The following is a 9,717-nucleotide window of genomic DNA, read 5'->3' as shown; positions in this document are numbered from 1 at the left end:
TTGAATCTAGGCTTGGTGTTAGTCTAGTTAAGGGTAGAGAATTATCCTTAAGATTTCATGTTATAGAACGGAGCGGTGAATTAAGAGGGTTGTGCTTGATTTACGCGTTTGCGAATAGGTTGTATTTGCTTTTTTGTCCTAGTGGAATCGAAATCTGGACGTGGTCCCGGGGAGTAGGAAAAACCGAACCTCGTTAACAAAGTTCTTGTGTTCTTTACTTTGTGCACTTTATTATTGCCTCATCAGCATTTACAAGTGGTATCAGAGCAGGTTCTCGATAGAGATTCAGTCTAGTTTCAAGTAGATCAAGGGTGAGGGTAGTTCAGGAAGTAAGGTAGAGCTTTGAATCAGCTGTGATGAATTCATACAGAGAAGGCACATCTATGTCAAGACCACCGTTGCTTGATTCATCGAATTACGGATATTGGAAGGTTCGTATGCAAGCGTTTATTAGTAACCTTGATGAGGATTGTTGGAATTCGATTGAGCTTGGTTGGGAGCCCCCTAAATTCGTGGATGATAAAGGAGTTGAGTGTCTTAAGCCAAGAGATAAGTGGACTACTGCAGAGAAAAAGCTATCAAGTTGTAATTCTACAGCCAAGACTGCGATTTACAATGCTATTGATTCAAGCCACTTCAAGTTGATTTCTCAATGTGTATCAGCTCAGAAAGCATGGAAGTCATTGGAGAATATGTTTGAGGGTACTTCAAGTGTTAAGAGAACTAAGTTGGATATGTTGGCTTCACAATTTGAGAATCTAAGGATGGAAGAAAAAGAAACTGTGGCTGAGTTCAGTGCTAAGTTATGTGATATTTCTAATGAGGCTTTTGCTCTTGGAAAGCAGTACAAAGACAAAAAGCTTGTGAAGAAGCTGAAGCGGTCATTGCCTGCAAAATTTGAGTCAACAATTTCTGCAGTTGAAGAAGCTCATAATTTAGATGAGATTGCTTTTGATGAGTTTGTTGGGATTCTCAAAGCTTTTGAATTAAGCAAAGCCTATGAAGCTGAAGGAGTAAAGAAGAAAGATGAAGAAGTTAAGGAAGCAATAAAGAAGGAAGTTGACATTGGAGTTGCCTTTAAGGTATCATCTTGTGAAGATTCAATGGCTATGTTGTCAAGACAATTTGTTAAATTTCTGAAGCGTAAGGGCGAAGAGAAGAAAAGTAGAATGGGTGAAGAGATGAAGACTTCATCAAAGAATGTTCAATGTTTTGAATGCAAAGGATATGGTCATGTACGGTCTGATTGTGCCAATCTACAAAAGCATAAGAAGAAGGCTATGAATGTTGTTACTAGTGATTCTGAAACTGATTCAGATGAAGAAGAAGAGCTGAAGAATTTTGTGGCGTTTACAACTTTTGAAGATAGTTCTGAATCAGCGTCTGCAGCAAAACCTACAACTGCAACAGAGCATGAGTCTGAGAGTGATAGTGATTCAAAGGATATGAGCTATGAAGAACTTGGTAAGAGTTATGAGAAGTTATATGCACATTGGCTTAAGGTAGTTGATGAAAATTCAGTTTTGATTAAGGAGAAGCTCCAGTTAGAGGCTAAAGTCATTGAAGCAGAGAAACATGCAACAGAGAAGGGCGAAGAAGCATTACAAGCTAAAGTGCAACTTGAAGAAACTCAAAAGAATTTGAGGATGCTTAATAATGGTACAGAGAAACTGGATCATATTCTGAATATTGGCAAGACAGATAAGTGTGGCCTTGGATATGAAGGAAAAGTTTCAAAATCGGATCCAGTGTTTGTTTCAAGTGGAAAAATCACATCTGCTTTAAAGCGTATTTCAGAGACTACTACAGAGGCTGCTTCAGAGACGATATTTGTGAAAGAACGTGGTACAAAAATCTCCGAATTGCAGAATGCACCTAGACAAGTGTTTCGACCTATTTGCCATCATTGTGGTGTTGTTGGGCATATTAGGACAAGATGTTTCTGATTGTTGAGAGAGAGGAGCCGAATGGAGAATGCTTATGATGTAAGGTTTCAAGGTCCTACATGTTATCATTGTGGAGTTCAAGGACATGTTAAGAGGAATTGTTTCAGATTCATTCAAGGAGTCAATCATGGAGGTCTAAGGCGCAACAAGATTTGGGTTAGAAAAGATGAGTTCTATGGAGGTGGTGTACTAGGCTATCAACCGCGTATTGCAAAGCGGGGAGAATTTTCCTGTTAGTTTTGACCATGTTGTGACTCATTCAGGGGAAGAATGAAGATGTGTCTTGTGATGTTGTTTAAGTGTTTGAACTGATGAGTTCACAAGCATAGTCAAAAAGGGGGAGAATGAAGATGTATTGGTCTGTCTGAAGTAGTGTCTGTGTGATTCAAGACGTGATACAAGATGGCTGTTGTTTTATGTGCGTGAGAAGTTTCTAGAAGACTTGAGAAGACAATATTGAAGGACGGTTTGAGGATAAATTAAAGAGGAAAACTACTATTTCTTTGGTTGATTAAATTGGAGTTTTACTAGGAAAAGGAAAATAGCAAAAAAGAAAAAGTCTTTTTCTTATGAGATTTGGAAATCTTCTCCTATGGTGATTACGAAGTATTGATGGGTATATAAGGAGGTGTTAGGCACGTCCTAGAAAAGCAAGAGAGCTGAGGCATAAAGGTTAGAACCCTAGAGAGCTTTCTGTTGGTGTGCGGCTTAGTTTCGCGGTTTGGTGCTTGTGTTGTTCAAGCTTCTTTGTTCGTCGGTGTGACGTGTGCGTGAAGGTTGGTCCAAAGTGTTGGAGATCTGAAGACTAGGCTCAGGGGGAGTTTAGCCCAAGGTTAGGTTATCTTGGTTTGAATCTAGGCTTGGTGTTAGTCTAGTTAAGGGTAGAGAATTATCCTTAAGATTTCATGTTATAGAACGGAGCGGTGAATTAAGAGGGTTGTGCTTGATTTACGCGTTTGCGAATAGGTTGTATTTGCTTTCTTGTTCTAGTGGAATCGAAATCTGGACGTGGTCCCGGGGAGTAGGAAAAACCGAACCTCGTTAACAAAGTTCTTGTGTTCTTTACTTTCTTCACTTTATTATTGCCTCATCCACATTTACAAGTGGTACCAGAGCAGGTTCTCGATAGAGATTCAGTCTAGTTCAACCAATAGCAGTTGAGTATAAGTTCCAAAACAGGTTGGTCTAACAAATAAGCTAATTCCAAGAACTATAGTTATTAGCCAATTGTAGCAAACATCTCTATCAATGCAAAATTAACGAAATGTACCTTGGCAAAGATTGAGCATTTGAGAGAAGATGAAGAGAGTGGGAGAGTCTGGAGCCGAAGAAGTTAGATTCTGATGATTTGGTTTTGGTCACAAGGGTCTTTCTCTGAGTGCAATGTGGTGTGATTACAGAAAGTGAAAGAAGAAGAACAAGCAGCCATTTTTCTTACTCTATTTGGACGTCTCTCACCACTTTGAAGTGCAAAAAAGATGACGTCTCTCACCACAGTCCACAGAGATAATATTTTTCTCTCTTCCAGATCACAACACACCACAGTCTATACTAAATCAAGAAACAAAACACAATGAGAAAGAACCATTAAAATCGAGAATTATAACTCGAATTGCTTTCTTTATTTCAAATATCAATTTATGCAAATGATACAAGATTGAGACTACAGAACTATTGAGTAGGTAGTTATATGAAGAGTGCATAGTTCTACCTATTCTACAAAGCTTCTTGAAGCTTATGTTTTACAATCAGAATCAAGCCACTAGTTACCTATATCATAAGCTTGAGATGAGATTACGAGCTGAAAGGACAAAACTTTGTCGAACTCTTCAACGTGAAAAGCCGAATCTCTGCTATTATCGTCAAGGGTGTTTCATATCAGCTGTTGAAGAAATTGTTAACTGGGTTTTTTCTCTGATGTGTATGTACCTTAGTGCTACAGGATATTAGGAGACAAATTTTCTTGAGTTTTGATCTTTGTCAGCGATTTCGAGGAGGGATGAATCTTGGAACTTTTGACCTTCTCTATGACTGCCGTTCTGGTGTTTATGGTCTTCGTTGAGGAAGATTTATGAGTTTGAACTGTTCCTGAAGTTTGGCTCCTTCGGAATCTTGGTGAAGTCATGCTTGTTAGTGGTACCTGCTCATGATTATAAATAGTGTCATACATCAAAGTTTCAGTACCCAAAATTATGACAAGTTGAGTCTTATAACAAGGTTTTTAGTTTACCTGAAAACAACCAACTTGTGGGTTCTTCTTGTGTTCTTCAGATGCTAAGTGAGTGTTTTGATTTTTCTTGAAGCCACAAAACAGTTTCCCTTTTTCTGTAAAGGTATAGAGAACACAGATCAATCAAACCGTTTGGAAACGCGCCAAACAAACGCTTTTATTCAATCTTATAAAAACCTCCGTTTGTTACAAGATATGAACCTAAGCCTACTCTCTGGTCTATCTATCACAACACCCTGTGTAGATCTAAAAGAGTAAAACAACACACTCAACTTTCTAAGCCTTTTTTTGAATGCTTAAAGGTTTACAACTCTCACAACTTTATCCCCACGAGTGCTAGCTCTTTTTGCAGCTAGCCCTCGTCACTTTATAACCCCACAAAACGATCTCTAACCTAGATCTTTGTGAATCCTAACTAAAAGGAAATATTCCTTGTTCCTAGGAAATATCCTTCCTTATCTCTCTCGATCAAATATACTCTCAATAACTTCATGTATATCTTGATCTCTTCTTCCTTCCTTCTCACACATCTTGTCACGGCGTTCCACAATCTTTCTCCACGTCAGCACATCACGCCACATCAGCATATCAGCACTCTGAGGCATTTCACAAGCTCCTGTCACCTTCAGAGCTCTGATGCACTTTCAATCTCCCCCTTTTTGACTGAATCTTGCCACACAAGCAACCACAACATCAAACCTGAAAGACACAAACACAGCCAACAAGCCACAACCATGCCAACACCCAAATGCAACTAACAATTGTCTAAATACACAACCGCTTGTTACCGCGAACCAAAAGTCATTGCATCAAAACACACCAGCAAGTTTTAAGTTCAAACAGAGGCAGATAAAAACAGAGGCAGAGATAAAAGTTCGTCAATAAAAACAACTAAAACAACAGAGCCCAAAAACACACGGCTCCCCCACAGCTTAATCTCCCCCTCAGGCCTCTGAATCAGACTCATCTCCCCCTGCTTGTTTGGCACAGTTTAGTCAAAAATACCAATAGAATAAGCCAGAATTTGAAGCAAACACCAAGGCGAGAAACTACTTACCAGCTTCCAAGGCATCTTGCAGGATCTTGATTGCCAACCGGATGGCTTTTCGCTCTGCAGACGAACCACTTTGAGAAACAGGCTCAATAGGGACCGATGCAGTCTTCTTCTCCTTCGTCTTCTTTGCATCTTTCGACGGAAGACTTGTGACAGGTCGCTGAGCAGTCAACAGCTGATAGATGAGACTGGGAAACGGCAACCGGAAGCCAGACTGAGCTTGCAACCCCAACTGAATGATCTGATCATAAATCATCCGTCCAAAGTCGAACGAAATCCCATGCATGATCATGTAGATCACCAGAGCCCTGTTCGTCGAAATGTAACCTGTGTTTACCGTGGGAGACCAGTTGCTATAGCAGATCCGATGCAGGTCCTTGATGACCGGGTTCTTTATCGCAATGGACACCAGCTGCTTGCACGATTTGACCTTTCCATCAGAGAGAAACAGAGTCAGATCCTCCTCCAAAATTGCAGCCGTTTGCAACCTCTGTTCACGCACATCCACAGACTGCAGACCAAAAAGGGCATTGATACGGCTTGGAGAGAAATCGTAGACCCAGTCACGGACAAGCACGTCGACAGACTCCCCCTCAATTTTGACCATTGGGAGATTCGCCCAAAATTCATAGACCACCTCCGAGTCGTAGGACCCAATTTGTGTAACAGTTTTAAGCAGCCCAGCTTTATCTATGAATTCCCTAGCCTTGTCAGCAGCATCTAGTGAGTAACAGACCTCTGGAGCGAGTGTTCGAGAGGCAAAGAACCCATACCGTCGTGCAGCTTATGAGGAGATGAAACGTTTGGCATCGAAGTCCTTTGAAGAGGAACCGCGAGAGGTCGTGGAGGTACCCTTATCTCTGGGGAGAGATGGACGCTTGGAGTCACGACTGTCAAGATCTGCACACGGTTGTCTTTTGCACAGACGCGAAGAGACTCCCTAAGACGACAGAGCAGGTACGGGGACATCACCAGTAAGATCTACCACCGGGAATTGGGATGACACCTCTCTTGGCGGAGAAGATGAAGAGTCACAAGTCTCGTGGTTCCCCTCGGAAAAGGAGGGTGAGGAGATTGGATCCACCGGAGCCGGAGTCGCAGTGGTGGACTCGTCGCGTGCCTGATAGATGAACATTGCTGTCGAGGGATCGATCGGAGCGTGAGGAGTGGGCGGAGGAAACGAAGACGGTGGAGTGTGGAGCACTTCATCGGAACTGGAATCATAGTGGAAACCACTAAAGATTGACTTCATGACGATTAGAGGATTGATCAACAAGAGAGGAAAAAGATGATTAGAAGTTTAATCAACACAGGATTGAAATCGCATAGGTGATGAGGAAAACGCCAAAACCCTAGCCGCTCTTCTTTATACCCACTCGTGAGTTTCAATGGGCTGCACGAACTCGGCCCAAAAATAAAATCAATCCTGAAAACACTAAATTAACCATCAGTGTACACCACATCTATTTCCTCATTTGACTGCATTCATTCGTTAACTCATTCAATCACAATTAATGACAGTGCATTAGTAAATCTCATCCTTTCTCTTTTACTACCCAATTTATCAGATTCATGAATCAAACACACAGATACGCTCAGCCACTAATGATAAATTCTGAGGGACCCAGATTGAGAATTAAGCACATATGAGCATCAATTAATTTAATTTAATTTTTTTTTTTATAAAACAGGTAAAAATCAGAACACTAACCAGACCTTTGTCGTGTTAGCTACTTGTTCAAAACATTCACTAGGAACTATCACAACATCTTGAATTGTCGAAGATCAGAGGACTGTTGCATGTGGGTAGTCTTTCATTCTGGCATGCCTTTAGCCTTCAGTCCATCCCAACATGTTAAGGCAGCTGGAGTTCATCTCTTTGAAGAGCACACAATTTTTTTTTTTTTTTTTTTTTTTTTTTTTTTTTTTTTTTTTTTAATTTCTCCAAACAGCCTTATGAAGGCTGCTTCAGCATCTTGAGCTTCAGTGACATCATTTGATTTTTTCAGTCACTGATTCTGAGCTTGTCATTCCCCAGGTCATTGAACCTCAGAATGCATGTGCATGTCTCTTCACAGCTCTTTGACCTCCTTAAATCATGACAACGTTTAACAGGATGGACAGACCGGCATGACAGACAGCTATTTCCCACACCTTTCCAGAATGTTGATCTTCTATATATTCCAGGATTTTCATGATCTGTCCTAGCTTCAGTTCCTGTTTTAGACCAACACAACTCAGAGAAAAGGTTAGAGTTCACAGACACCAATAGACTTCCTCAGATTTATGAATCTGTTGAAGTCCAAAGGCTTAGTAAACAAATCAGCAGCTGAAAATCGGTGCTCACATGGTCTATCTCAATCAGTTTCGCCTCAACTAGTTCACGAACAAAGTGGTGTCTAATATCTATGTGTTTAGTTCTAGAATGCTAGACAGGATTCTTAGAGATGTTTATTGCACTCAAATTATCGCAATGAATTAACAGAGTATCAGAATCCATACCATAGTCGGCAGACATTTGACGCATCCACAGGAGCTGTGTACAACAGCTGCCCAAGGCAATGTATTCAGCCTCAGCGGTTGATAATGAGACTATGTTCTGCTTCTTACTGTGCCACGATATCAGGTTGTTGCCCATAAAGAAGCATCCTCCACTTGTACTTCGACGATCATCCACAGAGCTTGTCCAATCAGCATCGCAGTACCCGCTCAGACTGGTATTGGTATCCTTGGTGAAGACAATACCAAAGTTCACTGTCCCTTTGACGTATTTGATGATATTCTTGACTGCTAGTAAATGGGACATCTTAGGTTTGGCCTGGTACCGTGCACATATCCCTACTGACAGACATATGTCAGGACGACTTGCTGTCAGATAGAGCAAGCTTCCAATCATACCTCTGTATAGTCGCTCATCCACATCCTCTCCTTCCTCATCTTTTGAAAGCTTGTCATTGACCCCCATAGGAACTTTTGCTTCTTTACTCTTCCCTAAGCCAAACTGCTGTACCAACTCTTTGGCATAGGTGCTTTGAGACACAAAGATCCCATCAGCAGATTGTTCCACTTGCAAACCCAGAAAGTATTTCAGCTCTCCCACCATACTCATCTCAAATTCCTGTGACATGCTCTTCACAAACCTTTGGACCAGAAGTTGACAAGTAGAACCAAAAATGATGTCATCCACATAAATCTGAACGAACATCAGCGCATTGTCACTGTTGAGAACAAACAGTGTCTTGTCTACACTTCCACGTACGTAACCTTGATCCAGAAGAAACGTAGTCAACCTCTCATACCATGTTCTCGGAGCCTGCTTGAGACCATATAGAGCTTTCTTCAGCCGGTACACATGCTCAGGATGTTGAGGATTCTCAAAGCCTTTTGGCTGCTCCACAAACACCTCTTCTTGTAGTATGCCATTCAGAAAGGCACTTTTGACATCCATCTGATGTAATGTGAACTTAAGAGCACATGACATACCAAACATGAATCTGATTGATTCTAACCTTGCTACTGGAGCAAAGGTCTCATCAAAATCAACTCCTTCGACTTGAGAGTAGCCCTGAGCCACAAGTCTTGCTTTGTTTCTTACGATGCACCCACTAGCATCACTCTTATTCTTGAAGATCCACTTTGTTCCCATTACGTTGACATTAGCAGGTCGTTTAGTGAGTTCCCACACATTGCTGCGCTCAAATTGTTCCAGCTCATCTTGCATCGCAGCGACCCAGAACTCATCTCGAAGAGCCTCTTTGTTATTTTTTGGCTCCATAGTAGAAACAAAACAGGCAAATTGAACGATCTCAGAGTCCTGAGAGACAGAGTCTGGAACCACAGCCTTCTGTTTCTTTCCAGCCAGTTGAGCAAAATCAATATGTTTGCCTCTGGTAACTCTACCCCCCCTGAATCGCACCGATAACATCGCCTGAGGAGTGATTCCGATGAACTTGAGAAGATGGAGTAAGAGCGTCTGTTGACAACACAGGGCTGGCAGGGTCACCATGGCTGTCAGACCCTTGCACGTGCTTCTCATCATCAGTTACCAGATCCTTGTCAGAAATAACAGGTACCATATCAACTTGTTGAAAAGAAGTATCATCAAAAACTACATTTACCGTTTCCTGAACTGATCTCTTGCGTTTGTTGTAAACACGGAAAGCAGTGTTGTGTCCTGAATAACCAAGGAAGATCCCTTCATCACTCTTTGAATCAAATTTACCCAACTGATCTTTGTCATTCAGAATGTAGCATAGACAGCCAAACACATGAAAGTAGCTTACTGTTGGAGGACATAATTCATAGGGAGTCTTGCTGGTTCCTGGTCGGACATACACATGGTTGATGATGTAACACGCGGTGTTAACAGATTCATCCCAAAAACGATGAGGAACTTGATTACCATGCAGCATAGCTCGTGCCATTTCTTGCAGTGTTCTGTTCTTTCGTTCAACAACACCATTATGCTCTAGGGTTCTTGGAGCAGA

General features: G+C 41.4%; 1 pseudogene; it reads left to right on the top strand.

Annotated features, from left to right (window-relative positions):
* Window positions 1-356: 356 nt before the first annotated feature.
* LOC147937695 (uncharacterized) lies at window positions 357-2,205 on the top strand (annotated as a pseudogene).
* Window positions 2,206-9,717: the final 7,512 nt, after the last annotated feature.

Source organism: Camelina sativa, chromosome 9 (genome assembly GCF_030686135.1).
Source record: "Camelina sativa cultivar CO46 ecotype springtype chromosome 9, ASM3068613v1".
Classification (NCBI taxonomy): Eukaryota; Viridiplantae; Streptophyta; class Magnoliopsida; order Brassicales; family Brassicaceae; genus Camelina; species Camelina sativa.
The sequence above is the reverse complement of the archived record's forward strand: the minus strand, read 5'-3'. Positions and strand labels throughout refer to the sequence as shown.